The sequence below is a fragment of the Frieseomelitta varia genome, unplaced genomic scaffold, assembly GCF_011392965.1.
Source record: "Frieseomelitta varia isolate USP_RPSP 00005682 unplaced genomic scaffold, Fvar_1.2 scaffold_283, whole genome shotgun sequence".
In the NCBI taxonomy this organism is placed as follows: domain Eukaryota; kingdom Metazoa; phylum Arthropoda; class Insecta; order Hymenoptera; family Apidae; genus Frieseomelitta; species Frieseomelitta varia.
In genome coordinates this window covers 17,521-33,022 of record NW_025110016.1, presented here as the reverse complement: position 1 = coordinate 33,022, position 15,502 = coordinate 17,521, and positions in this window count along the sequence as shown.

Sequence of the window (15,502 nt, the reverse complement as noted above, 5' to 3'; positions counted from 1 at the left end):
TTTTTTTTTTTTTTTTTTTTTTTTTTTTTTTTTTTTTTTTTTTTTTTTTTTTTTTTTTTTTTTTTTTTTTTTTTTTGTTTTGTTTTCGGAACAAACGCGACGCTTGCTCTGAAATTTCTGCAGCTACACTCGTCACCGTTGCAAATATCTCTTCTATCATATTTTTCTTATTTTTCAATGTCGACACTTCAAGTCGAGTTAGCAGCAGAGTTACACATCGACAGGAAATTTGTCAAACAACGCCGCTCTTTTCTTTACACGCGCGCGTTATTATCGAACAATTAAAGATCAAATCAAAGGGTAAATGAAAGTAATAGGACGATGTTTCTCCTCTCTGCGACGCGAAGTCGCATCATATATGTTATTAATATTTCGTATCTCTGCTCGAATTCGTCGTTCGTTACTCGGGCGTGGAAAGTTTCCGAACGAATAACGCGCCACGAAACTTTCCATATCGATCGTCGCAATCGGCACCAACTTGCACCGAACAATCCAATACAACTTCTGACACATTATGCAAAAATGGAGGCTCGATATTCCGCGACTCCCCGCCGCGTGGAAACAAAAGATTGATACGCACGTTGCAAACTCTTCTGGGGGTAGGTCCCCATAAAGATGGAAAGCTTGATATTCTATAAGTTCCGATCCGCTTTGCATAAAAATGGAAGGCTGATACTCTACCGAGTATCCGATGCTCCGTATAAATACAGGAGGCTTGATATTCGACGCCTTTTGATGATTTGCACAGAAACTTGATATCCCGCCGAGCTCTAACAGCTTCCGTAAAAATGGGGATGCTTGATACGCTTGACAATTTATAGCTCCCAGTACTTGACACTTTATAAAGTACAGTATATCGGTGTATAATAAAATATCAATGAGGCTTCGTCGAGTTGACAAAATCGTTCGGTCCTACAGAGAGGTGAAACGATAGTACTCGCACACTTGACGAAAAATTATTGACAACATTTCGAACTTGTTTGAATACCCTCGTGATCATTGGAAAAATTCCTTTCGAGATCGTGCCTAGATCTCGAAGGCTGAAGTTTCTTCGATGTTAAAACCTGCTCTGTTCTCTTTCTCGCCAATTTATTGCAGGGTGTCCGTAAAGTCTCTTTGCAATTTCAAACATTTATTGCAATTTCAAAGGCAAATGAAACGACAGATAAGGAAATTATTACAAAACGAGACGTATATATTTAAGTTGTTTTTTTTTTTTTTTGCCTCATTTAATATACTTCTATATGGACGCCATTAGTTGCATCAAGACGGTACTCGATTTCTTGCCATGTTCGCTGTAGCATGCTGGCAATGGCATTAGTGATTGTCTGCTTTAGTGATGTTCCGTACGTTTGTTCGATACACGATAACTTTAACATAACTCCATAAAGGACTCCATCCTCTTTACAATTTCAAAAATTTATTACAAAGACAATTGATGAGATACCTTCGTTCAAGTTTGTTCCATGTACTCTGTGGTTATCAAAGTTTTTATCACATTGCATTTCAGGTATTCTGTTGATAAATAAGATACTGTTAAATGCACCCCTTACAAAATGGCTACTCCTCAAGAGAAGGCACAGTGTGTATCATGGTTTATTCAAACCAAATCGAATCTGCAAGCTCAGCGAAACTTGTAAACTAAGTATGGAAAAAATCCACCGCCAGGTCCATCAATTCGTGCATGGCGCAAGAAATTTATGAAGACAAGGACAGTGTTCGATAAAGGGAGGAGTGGACGACCTAGAACATCTGAGGAAAACGTGTAAAAATCGATCGTGTAAGATATAGAGGTGTATTAAAAAAAAAAACTTATATATATACGTCTCATTTTGTAACAATTTCCACTTATCTGTCTTTTCATTTATCTTTTTAATAAATTTTTGAAAGAGACTGTAAGGACACTCTGTATAATCTTGAACTCGCCTGTTCAATTCACTCAGCGTTCTGTCGAACCGGTGAATGAAGAACACGCGAGCCTGTAACGAGCCTGCAATCTGCTTGTGGAAATGATTTCATTGTTCGACGAAAGCGATAGTCTCGATCGCACTCGATGAAAGAAAGATGAAGAAAAAGAGAGAGAGAGAGGGAGGAGGATCTAAGGGTACGTGCCTTGGGAGAGATTTATCGATTACACGGGGGAGCACTTGGTGCTAACTTCATCTGTATTCTTCGATGGAAGCCGGCGGAGCAGGAGAGAGGGACGAATAATTCGATTCTATCGGTTTACCGAGTTTCGTAGAGCACACGCGGGAAGATTTACGGTAACGAGATCACGAAACAGAAACGAAGAGCGGGAACACGTCGCAACAACAACATTGGCAGTGGCCAACGCTGGACCAGATGGAATTTCGTCAGCGCCATTGAATATCTTTCTGCAGTAATTATGTCTGCTCCGCGGGACAGCTGTGATTAAACGGCCGATCGATCGGGCCATAATTCAACGGGACTATCAGAAATCGTGTTACGCCGATGTGTCTCTCTTTGTAACGGGTGCGGCGCGTGATTTCCGAATCTCGCCGGGGTTTGAAATTACGATTTCAAACGAGCGTATCGAAAGACAGAGTCAGAGACAGATGCTTTTCCTTTCGTTCCTCTTTTTTAACTCTTTTTGTTCCTTTCAAAAGGATGGCAATCTTTTTCAATATTTCGAGAAATTAATTTGATATTTTTAGGAATGACGACTGTTTAGGAATTCATTTTTTTTTCTTTTTTTAGCAAAATTATAGACGATACTATACGAGAATATACTATCCTGTTAATTCAAATAGGCGTGTCTGATCGAATGATTTTTTTTTTTTTTTTTGACTTTACTAACTTTAGAAAGAGGACTTTCAATATTTCAGGTACTGAAATGTATAATAAAAAGTTGTCTGCCTTCAATTTTAACGCAGTCAAGATTTTTTTTATAATATACATATAGATAATAAACTATTTCTGCGCTACTTGATTCAAACGAAAATTGCAAATACACAAAGTAGTATAACGATCGGTGACGTCATGTGATCAACTGACGACGTTAATTGCGACACTTCACACACACACACGCACTTTAGTTTATATATTTATTTACTACTTATATCGTTATATTCTTTGCCGATTTACACTTACCGATCATTCTTTTCATACAAATCAAATTTCGTATACTTGATAAAACTTGTCTAATGAAAATTATTATTAAAAGTAGTTGGTCATTAGACAAGCTATACTACGTGAAATGTAATAATAATAATACAAAATTCTTAATCCATCAAACAAACAGTTCAACACAATTTTCAATGCACGACAAAATGAGACGCGAATTTCTAGTTTCTTTCTGTTTTCAATCCCTTTTGTATCCGAGATTTGTACGTGGCAAATGTTTAATGTGCGTGTGGCACGTGCAAATTGCACGCGCAAAGTTCATTTGCTTTGTTGATCTCGTAGACAAATATAATAAAAGGGACCGGGCAAATATTTGTTCTGCCTCATCTTGTTTCCGAATTGCAACCCAATTTTCCCAAACTGTAGTCAAGTATACCGGGGCTGCTTGTGTATCTTCGCGAAGTATCGTCAGAAGTTATATACACCGAGCGTATTGGAAAGAAAAATTAATCACGTTCACTTCTAATCGACTTTTGTGCAATTATTAGCAGAGATTCCATAATCCAGATTCTCGAAAGAAAAAGGCAGTTCAGAATTTTCGTTGACAATAATCCCGATCGATTTGCGAGAGAAATTTTCCTTTCACGTTGCTTCAATCAAAATCTTTTGAAAGAAAAAAGAAGCATAAACGCGCATGGCGTTATATATATAGAAATGTGCATGAAAATGTAAAAATCAATGTAGATAAATTATTTGAAATGTCTCGATCGAAACAATTTTATAGGTCAGTCGTTACCAGACATGTATGTGTGACACTTCAAAATTGATTTAGATCCAGTTTCAAATAGTGAATATGTATTTACTTAGATGTCAGACATAGTTACTATATTTATAATCAAATATGTTGCATAAAGTTGCAAAAAGAGAAGCGCAATTTGTGACAGAGATTTTGTTGTTGCAATTCTTAAATATAGTTTATTAAATATAGTCAAATGTTAAACATAGTTATATATTAAATTAATATATATATATATATATATATATTTAATTATTATTACAGTTATATATTAAATTAATATGTATATTAAAATTTAATTATTATTATAGTTATATATTAAATTAATATATATATTAAAATTTAATTATTATTATAGTTATATATTAAATTTAAATACGTAAAATATTATTTGCAAATTTCTTTGAAATTTTCACTAGTATGCCACATTGATACATTATAATATACGATGGCACTGTAACGCGAGTGGATAATGTTCTATAAATATTTCGAATTTCATCGGCAACGGCAATATCGAGTCAAAATTCCTTCAAATTTTCATAAATGGCCATCGTTGGAACGCGGCGCCGGCGAGTAGCGCTGTTGAAATCGTTACGGCCGATTGATCCGAGTGGCTCGCGAGATAAGAAAAAAGGAAAGCTGATTATGAAAGAGTTACCGTGCATGCGGCGATGAGATAAAAATATTCGAGATGAAATGAAACGTTCGAACGCGGAACGAGAGACGATTCACCATCATTCGCCAGCCAGAAACTCGTGCAGCACGGAGGTTTTTATGGTTGGCCAACAACCGTTTGTTAGGACTCCGATTAAAACCTCCCACAGAATAGTATTCAATTCGAATTTGCATGTACGTCGATAGTAAAACTCTACTTTCCTTTTTTTTTTCTTTCTTTCTCATCGTCCACGTCAGACACAGTGAAATAAGCGTGAAACTCGAACGATAACTTCTTCTAGCTTCATTCGTGCTCGAAATCAATGAAAATTTTAATTCAAATTCATTAGTTCTCGCCAATCTCGTTGCAAAACGTGACGCCCGTTGCATGATTCGAGCGAGAAGAAACGCGAGATTTCAACCTAGCGCACGTGATTGTTTTTCATACGTTCCACAAATATCTCTACGAAACATTTCTACATTTATTCTTCCAATATTTATCTTCGTTTCATTTAATTTATTCACCTGTCCTCGCATTGTTAATCGTGGCAACATGCCCGTTCGAACGAAACGCAACGAGACTTCCGCTCGTTTAATTTCGTCGAGAACAACGAATTCTTCCCATGACGCACAATTCCACGCGCACGTGTAAATTCCCGGACAGTGAACTATTTTTCTGAACTATTTCCCCAACCTTTATGACTCTCTGGCGAGTATCGATTGTACGTATCTCCGTAATTTACGTGTTACGCGTTACTCGTATTTTTCCGCAAGTTTGGGATAGAAACCTTTCTCTCTCTTTCTCTCTCTCTTCTCTTTCTCTGTCTAGCATTTTCGACAGCACTCGATTCTGCTTGATGTTTGCAACTCACGCGATCGTAAAATTTGTAGTCGAACGTATCGTGCAATTAACCAGAATCTATGAACTGCTCCACTCACCATTCCGTGCATCGAACTTTCTGTTTGTTTGTTTCAGTTGTCTTTTGTAAATCGTGGAAATAAGATCGATTCGGTTGATCTGATTCATGGGTGAACTCGAACACCTATGGGGAAATGATTGAGTCCGACAAAATCTTTCGTTTCGTACGTGAGCAATAATAAAATAAAATAGATACGCTTTCGAACAATTCGAAACACTGTGCAGGATCTTAGAAATTCTATTCCAATCGAAATTAAGATCGATTCTCTCTTCATCCGGAATAATAAGTAACGTAGTTACCAAGAAACGAAGATTAATTATATTTTACTCGAAGAACTTACATATATAATTACTTTTTGAAGGAAGAAAATTCATTCTTCATTTCGACGTCGCATAACATCGTTCCGTTTGTTAAAAAAGAAAAAAATTATTCAACAGAATTGCCAGGCTGCTTGATGCCCGAAGATATCACAAAAATTCACTAAATTCTACTAATCTGGTACCAAAAATCTCCACTCGATTGCTTACACAACAGACTTGAGAAGAGATTTTTAACCTCTTGCGCTGGAATGACGTGCCACGCACGTCGAGAATTTTCTGTTCTATAACTGTAATATTTTCTCAGTTTTAGGTATATTTAAGTAAAAGAGAACAGGCAAAACAAATAATAAATTTATTATTTCTCCAGTGATATCGTAACGGCGAGTTCAAACAGAAAGCGACGAATTGTACACGGTTTGGTCACTCGTTATGGTCCGCAATCAGTTGGCAGCGCAAGTGGTTAATACCAGTACTACCAAAGTGGTAGAAAAATATAATTTTCCAATCTATAATTTTTTATATACTTTATATATAGCATACTACAGTCAATATAATTTTGACAATAATAATATTCTAATGATATTAATCTTTTGCGCTGGAATGACGTGCCACACACGTCGAGAATTTTTTGTTCTAAAACTGTAATATTTTCTCAGTTTTAAGTATACTTAAGTAAAAGAGAATAGGCAAAACAAATAATAAATTTATTATTTCTCCAGTGATATCGTAACGGGGCGAGTTCAAACAGAAAGCGACGAATTGTACACGGTTTGGTCACTCGTTATGGTCCGCAATCAGTTGGCAGCGCAAGTGGTTAACACCAGTACTACCAAAGCGGTAGAAAAATATAATTTTCCAATCTATAATTTTTTAGATACTTTAGATATTTTATATATGGCAAACTACAGTCAATATAATTTTGACAATTATAATATTCTAATGATATTAACCTTTTGCGCTGGAATGACGTGCCACGCACGTCGAGAATTTTTTGTTCCAAAATTGTATAATAATATTTTCTCAGTTCTAGGTATACTGAAGTGAAACAAAACAGGCAAAACAAATAATAAATTTATTATTTCTCCAGTGATGTCTTACCGACGAAAATTCAAAAAGAAAGCAAACAAATTGTTGTACACGGTTCGGTCACTCGTTATGGTCCGCAATCAGTTGCCAGCGCAACGTGGTTAATACTACGATAAAGAGAGGAAGAATAAACGGGTAAGTGGAAAATAGCGCGATCCAAAAGCCGGAAAATTTCCACTTGCTCGAAAAAAGGATTCGACTGAAGAATAATAAATCAACGAAGCGTGGAAAGGCGCGGAAGTTGGACGACGTGGTCGGTTCCTCTTCGACGGGCAATGGGGAATGGCCACAGTTCCCTTACATCGTCCCCGTGGATCCTCATCCTCTGTCGCTCGCTGTTCCGCCGCCGGTAATCTGCTCAGACCTCCGTTCCTCTCTCCTGCTCTCTTGCTACTTTCGCTCGTCCTCGCCGGAACGGTTTCGGTCGATCGATTACGCCGTGGATACGCGCCGAGTCGAGCGGAGCCGGAACACCGAGCGAAAGAGAAAGAGAAAGAGAAAGAGAGAGAGAGAGAGAGAGAGAGAGAGAGACACTGGAACCGGGCAGTGCAGAGAAAATAGAGAAGAGGAGAGGAGAGAGAGAGGGAGAGAGAGAATTAAAGAGTGAAAGAAAGAGAGAGGAAGTCAAAGAGTAAACGAGAAAGAGTGACAGAGAACGAATCAAAGAGAGAGAAAAAATCGAAGAGTAAAAGAGAGGCAGAGTGGATAGAAACGTGAAAAAAGGAGAGACAAAGTCGAAGACTGAAAAAAAAGAGGAAGTCAAAGAGCGAAAGAGAGAGAGAGAGAGAGAGAGAGAGAGAGAGAGAGAGAGAGAGAGAGAGAGAGGGAGAGGGAGAGGGAGGGAGGGAAGGGCGAAGAGTGAAAGAAGAAGAGAGAAACCCGAAGAGAGTCAAAGCGGTTGTAAGCCTGATAAGGATGCAAAGCAACGGAGAGACGCGATAAAAAAAAAGGGTTGGAAGAAGCGTGAGGAACAGAGACGAAGGCGAGAGAGACGAACACAGAAGCGGAGGGATGAAAAAGAGGAAAAAAGAAAAAGAAAGGAGAGGAACGTCGCGGCGGAAACGAGATCGCGGAATAAAAGGGTTGCGCGAGAGAGCCGCGTCGGGGCCCGCGCGCAACCACCGAGCAGAAAGAGAGAATCCGAACGAGATAGAGCAGAGAACGTGGCAGAGACAGAAGAGAAGAGACGCAGACGCGTTGCGCCTGGTTTTCAACCAGCCGCCTGTCTACAGGGGATAGGTTCCTCTTTCTCTGCCTTTATTCCTCCATTCTCTCCCTCTTCTTCTTCTTCTTCTTCTTCTTCTTCTTCTTCTTCTTCTTCTTCTTCTTCTTCTTCTTCTTCTCCTTCTTCTTCATCTTCATCTTCTTCTTCTGTCCACACTTGCATATCTGTGTTTTTCTCCATTTCTTCTCCTCCACCGTCTCTCTCCGGCGAGAAAACAAATTTTCGTTCTCTAGCTCAGAGGCGTATGGTCGTACGACCACACCATTGACTTAAACTACTATACAGATGTTCACCATTCTTGTGGCTTTTGAGATTTAGCATCGGAGATTTAGAACTTGAACGACGTGACAACGATAATTGTGTTCGTGACAATGTGAGTGAAATTCTAAAAACGGTCTTGCGGTTTTTTCTTTACAGTAATTGTTCGAAATACTTTCGTGAAGCATTGATACTATTTGTATACTCGTGTACTTGTATGAGCAGTAGATACTATTTTTCTTATTTCATCTCCTTCCTCTTCGTAACCTTTCTCTCTGCACCGTGTGTGGATGCATTGACTTGTACCACTGCGAGCAGTTTCGCTGCTACCAATATTCTGTTTGAATGAAAGAAATTTGAAAACATTTTGTGGGACAAGTTTTTTTCATACATATTCGAACGCTTTGGTGAACGCCAGTGTACATGAACGGATACTATTTTCACTGTTTCATTTTTCTTCCTTTTGTAACAGGCAAACAAACTTCAATTCTCAGCACGGAGGTGGTTGGCTAGATCATTGATTTGTACCACTGCGAACATTTGTACCACCAATGTACACTGAATATTCTACTTTCTTCTGAGACTTAATATCAACATAATCGTGATTAGCGATAAGATCTGAAACGCATTAAAAATCCAATGACAAATTCGAATACGATTCAAATTACAAATTATATTCGAAGTTATATTTATAATAATATAATATAATTTATTATATACTATATATACTATATTATATTATTATAATATATATAATATATATAATTATAATAAATATATAAATATGATAATATATATAATTACTATATTATTATTTATAATAATACAATACATTATAAAATGTATACTATAGTATATTATTATAATATATATATATATATATATATATATATATATATATAATATATATAATATAATTACTATATTATTATTTATAATAATACATTATAAAATGTATACTATATTATATTATTATAATATATATAATTATAATAAATATATAAATATAATAATATATATAATATATATTATAATAATATATAAATGTATACTATATTATATTATTATAATATAATTACTATATTATTATTTATAATAATACAATGCATTATAAAATGTATTATGTCACGTAATAAATTCTCCATGACAACTAGCGGTCGGGAATACTTTCACTGGCCACGTATTATTTCCACTCTCCCCTGTTAGTATCGTCTGCTGTCACACGTATCATCAACCAAAAAAATACGCAGTACAGCGGCACTTTGTAGCATCAGTAATCAGCACCGCCATCTCCATCAGTCTGGCTGGCTCTCGGCGGGATCTCGCGGCAGCAACAGCCAGCAGCATCGGTGGTGGCTGCATTCGTTCAACCCTTTCTCGACGACGCTGCGCCGGAGCGCGCCGCGGCGCTTTGAATGTAACTAATTAGTAACTACGTTCAGCGTGACGTAATAAGCAGCAGACGGTTTCTAGCAGCGAGCTCGGCGTACCATGCGCCGCCCTCGTTATCGTTTTATTTCGAAATTTTCATCCCCTTGACTCGACCGCCCCTTTGCACCGACAACGAGCCTCGTTGCTTCTTGCTCCTCTCCAACGCTCTCTCTCTCTCTCTCTCTCTCTCTCTCTCTCTTTCTTTCTCTCTTGCTCCTATCTTCTGTCCCTTTCCGCGTCTCTGTTTCTTTTCGACGTGATTTCTCTTCTTGACTCGAAGCACGCGAGAAAATACACATCGTGCTTGTTGCATCGGGGCAAGTTTGCTTCTCTGGGAGTTTCGGAAACTTGGGAGACACTCGACAATGGCGGGACACAGTTTGAGGAATCTCGAAATTTTGAGAGATTTAGGGAGATTTGACAAATTTGAGGGATCTTGGGAAATCTCGAGAAACTTGAGAAACCTGAGGATTTTTAGAGAGTTGGGAAATTAGTTAGGAGTCTCTGGAGAATTTCAGGAATTTCCGAGTTTTTCCGAGAGTTGGAGAGTTTCGAAGAAATGAGAATCTTTAGGGAATTGAAAAAGTTTCAGAAATTTGAGAATCTTTAGAGAACTGAAAAGTTTCAGAAAAGTGAGAACTGAGGAGTTACAGAAATCTGAGAATTCGAATGTCAATAGCTGAGAAATGTCAGAAATTTGGAAAATTTCCGAAAATCGAAGAATGTCAAATCGCCAAGACATTTCATAAACTTTCGAAATCTGAGATTCGGGGGAAGTTTTGAAAACTCGAGAACACGAGTCGAAAACGTCAGAGGTATTTCGACAGAGAAAGAGTTGGAATAGGAGGAAGAAAAAAAAAAAAAAAGAATCGAGGAAGAGCAACGTTTTTGACGGACTGGGGAAATTAATCGTTCGGTTTCGGGGATCGGTCGGAGTTTCGGGAGAGGTGGGGCGGTTATGCAAACCGGCGCAAGTTTTAATCGATGAAATCGAGTGTTCGCGCAACTGGGTCAACGTATCGTGGAAAAATTGCATGGGAAAACGGGTAATTGCCACTGGACACACACTGGATATCCCTTCGTCACTGTTGGCAATTTCGATGGTTTCCTTTTTGCAACCAAACAAAACTTCGCCCTGCTGCGGTATCGCGTTGTGTACGCGCTTTATGGTCGAGTATCAGCTTTGTAATTGGAGAGCGTACGAGGAAACTGTGATACATACGATCTCGTAAGTTCGACGTTGCTTGTTAATCAATTACGAACGTGGCTGGAAAAATCAATAACTCAAAAATGCAAGACGAATAATAAAGACGAATGATAAATCGACAGGGAATTACGAGACTTAGAAAATATGTATCGAATGTATAATTTATTCTACGACTCAATTCTCTTTTAATCTTTATAAATATAATATAATATAAATATTTGAATAATAAACATATATTTGTGAAATGAAAAATAGTATAAATTTTTCATTTGTGAAAAAGTGACCTGTCATGTTCCTACTCTTGCTTATAATTTTATAATTCTTCTGCTGACAAAGACTGCCGGTATATCGTGAAAGTCGAAAAATCGGGAGATAAATAAATGGTTTCAGTTTTGAAAAGTCGAGCGGTCGCAAAGAAATATTAAATACAAAAATGAATCGTGCAATTAAACTTAAATTTAATTTCTCTGTACGAGAGAGTACTGTCGACCGAGATACTGTAGCTTTAGTCGGCGTTTAATTTTAGAAAAATACCGTGTTATTTATTATATTATTTGCGATACGCTCAGAGAACGATAGCAAATGCAATGGCATGCACCGAGAAAGTGCACATTCAACACTGCGTTCCCACCGCGTTTCAGTTCAATAAAAATTGCGCCAAAGTTGCTGAACACACACATTATACATGCATATTGCTGAAATAACGCGTACTGTGCAATACGAAGTGATATCAAAAGTGCTGCGAGGGCGATTTTGTTTGAGATAATCAAACACGTATCGACTAAAATTCTGAAAGTTCGACTTACACATCCAAAGGTCTGACGTAATTGAAAAACTATAACCTTTCTACTGTATTTCGAGAATACTTATTTTAATTCTTCGTCGCTAAGGTTTCTTCACATTAGACAAATATTAGAAATATTTTCAATTTCTTTATGCACGTTCAATCGAACAAAATAAATATTATTGATTTCAATATTATTTCATTTAGAATACCAACTACTATCTATTATTAATTCTATAATGAAAGCTGAAAGATCAACAATCTCATTGAGTAAATATTCAGACGCGAAAAATTGAAACTGTTGAAAGTTTGCAAAAGGAAGGGCTCGATGTATCCACTTTCGAAACGTGTCGTCATTTTATTTTCAAGTGTGTCTTTGTAAAATGAGCGACAGCGTTTTAAAAGCAGAGACACACGAGCTCTGGTTCGTCGTTGCACGATCTATCTTTTACAAAGTTATAACAGTTGAAAACTTCAGTGCCTCAATTCGATTTGAAATTTAATAATCACGCAGAACCGCGAGTGTTATTGAGCAGGCGTTAAAATCGTCCATCAGAATCACGAATTGCTGATTCCGTTGATAAGCTGATAAGCTCACTACGAGGGAGATGCTTCTCCAAGTTCTACTGTACGAAAGTATCATTCAACAGACGATGGTTGATTTTTGCTTGGTCGTTTGGTAATCGAGGGTAGAACTTATCTTCTTCCCGTTAAATGGTTCGATGTATACACGTATATCCAGACGAAAAGTGCATCCTCAGCACTTGGCAGTGATAGTAGATAGTTCGCGTCGGAAATAGTATGGTATATAGTTGAGTGCTATTGTTTATTAAGCGATTCAGCGACTTTCGGAAACGCCGCTGTTGTGAATGCTGCATTACAGCGAATTGGCAAGCCAAACATGCACCAAATGAACGAATTATCCGTCCAAAGTTTTAGGATTTTTGGTAGATGCAACTGCTAAATCGTCTAATCGTTCTCAGAAATCTATTTACTTATTTATTTATTTTCACGCGTGCTGCCAATATGCTATCTGATAGATTTTCGTGAGTTTTGTAATTAAATCTGTGGAACTGCATTGCTATTTTCTAGTATAGTTGAATGCTGTTATTTATGAAGGTGACTTCGTCTGATTTGCTGTTAAAATTTTTTAATTTTTCATTTCTCACGGTGTTACGTTACAGGGTAATCCGAGAAAAGTCGAGAAATCAAAGATTTTTTTTAAAAGCTAAAGAGACGTTTAAAAATGATTACAGAAATTGGTTTCCATTCACGTGTTTCGAGAAAGACGTAATCCGAAATTAAACATTTCACACTAAGTAAAATATTTCAAATCGAATTAAATATTTCACCATTTCAGTAAACATAAAGTGATAAAATTATTGAAATTAAATTAAACGATTTGAACGATAAAATTAATTATTTTGTCATTTAAGTAAACTGATTCTCTCGGATAATTTAAATGCCAACCATGTGCAAGATCATTTTAGAATCATTACAGACTTCAATTACAAATAAACAAACGTAGCATTGTGAACGTTTTTTTCTTTATTTATTCCGTGTGTATGAGTCTAATTGTTCAATTACAATTATTTTCATTTTTTATATTATCATTGTTTGAGATCGTGTGGCTTTCGATACAGTTATCGGTAGTTTTCAATCATTAGTTTTTTTTATAGGATATAGTTCCGTTTTATACACATTGTGAACGTAAGAATCAAAGCACCTTTAACTGCAGGGAATCAATGGCAAGGAGTTTTATCGACGGTGCGTGAACGTAAAAATTCGATTACTCAGAATTCAGTGGTCGAATGGAAAGAGGGGCCGCTGCGAGAGTTCAACGGCGAAACGCGAATGATCAAAGAAATAAAAATGCCGTGAATTTTTCTAGACGTGGACGGGGCGCGTCGACGGCTGAATCCGAAGGAACGGTGAGTTGGAGCACTAGACGATGAAATCGGGAAGCGGTCGCCTCTCTAATTAAAATCCGCCGCGATCCGCTTAGCCTGTCTGTCCGTGAATGACTATCTACCTCCGGGGATTAACAACGATCTCGCGACTATTACGCAGAGACCAAGTCAACGACTATTTCACCGTTACACCACCACGACACACGCTTCGTTTCGTTCGTATTTTTATTTATTCGCATCGTCGCGCTCCGCTTCCGATTTTCCGACTGGTTGATTCTCATTTGCTCGTCAATCCTCTTTGAATAAAATTTGTATCTCCGTTCTGAAAATTGTTTTCACAATAATTTTCAATTAAGAGCGAGATCGTCTAATTTGTAAAATTCTTTGTCGAAGGAGAAACAAGTACGAATGACAGGTTGTTAATCGTTATTATTAACACATTTCCATCGCCAGTAGTTGATTAAGAAAGAGCTCTTTCTCGCGAGGTGAACGAAGAACACGATTCTCAGAGGATTAATAAAATTTTATCAAAGGGAATGATAATACAGAGTTTTATCCAAATTCCTTCTGTTATTACTGAACTACTGATTTTTATGCACTTTTGTATTTTATACGGTTTTTTTTTTGTATTTTTGTTACTAAATTACGTCGTATTTTGCATTTTGTATTTGATGTTTGTATTTTGTACTATATTTATATTCGTCTTGTTATACCTATGCTTTAGATAATATTCAATCTAGAACATCTGGCATAAATATCAAGACACCTGAATAATAAATAATAAATATTGAATTTAATAAATAATAAATACTGAACATCTACTATAAACATTATAATAAATATTCTAAATATTATAATAAAATATCTTAATAATATCTTAATATTATAATAAAATATCTTAATAAATATTTTAATACTCAATATAAAAATAATATGATACTGATATTCAAAATAATATGATAATGATGTTCAATATATAACATCTATTATAAATATTATAAATAACTCAATAATAAATATTCAATTTAGAACATCTATTGTATACAATACTATATATTATACTATAAACAATATATACTATTATATACACTATACTATACTATATATAATACTATACTACTATATTATACTACTATATTATATTACTATATTATAAACAATATATACTATTATATCTACTATACTATGCTATATATAATACTATGCAATACTATATATTATAATATTTATATACTGCATTATATGTACATTATTTATATACCGTATTGTATATTTACTATATTAATTCTAATCCAATATAATATTCTAATCTAATTTATTTATATATATATATATATATTATAATAGCTCCCTATAATAGCACAATTTAGAACATCTGTTATAAATATACACACCTCCTTAGATATTTCACACAATTCTGCACCCACCCAAGCAAAAATAAAAATCCACGATGCAACTGAACCTGCAACCAATTAAAGTGAAATCTTTCTTCCTCAAAAATACAATTTGTCAACTGTTCATCCCCAATCTCCCCTCCGCCAGATTCTACCATAAATTTGGCCGCGAGCCAAAGAAACGACTCTCTTACAGCGTTCTTTCCCCTCGCCGGAGCTTCAAATTGCGCGAATCATCGTTGACAGATTTGTCAGCACGCGGCGATCGAGGAGAAAGCGTATCGCGCTGAATGGCGAGAGGAGAGAGAACGTGATGAACGCAGGGATCTTTAACGAGTTGAAGCGAGAGTTTCGGCTGGCCGTGGCTGCTTAAACGTATTTTCACCGGGAGGGTTGAAAGCAACTTTATCCGGGAGTTTCCGCGCGTTCGCGG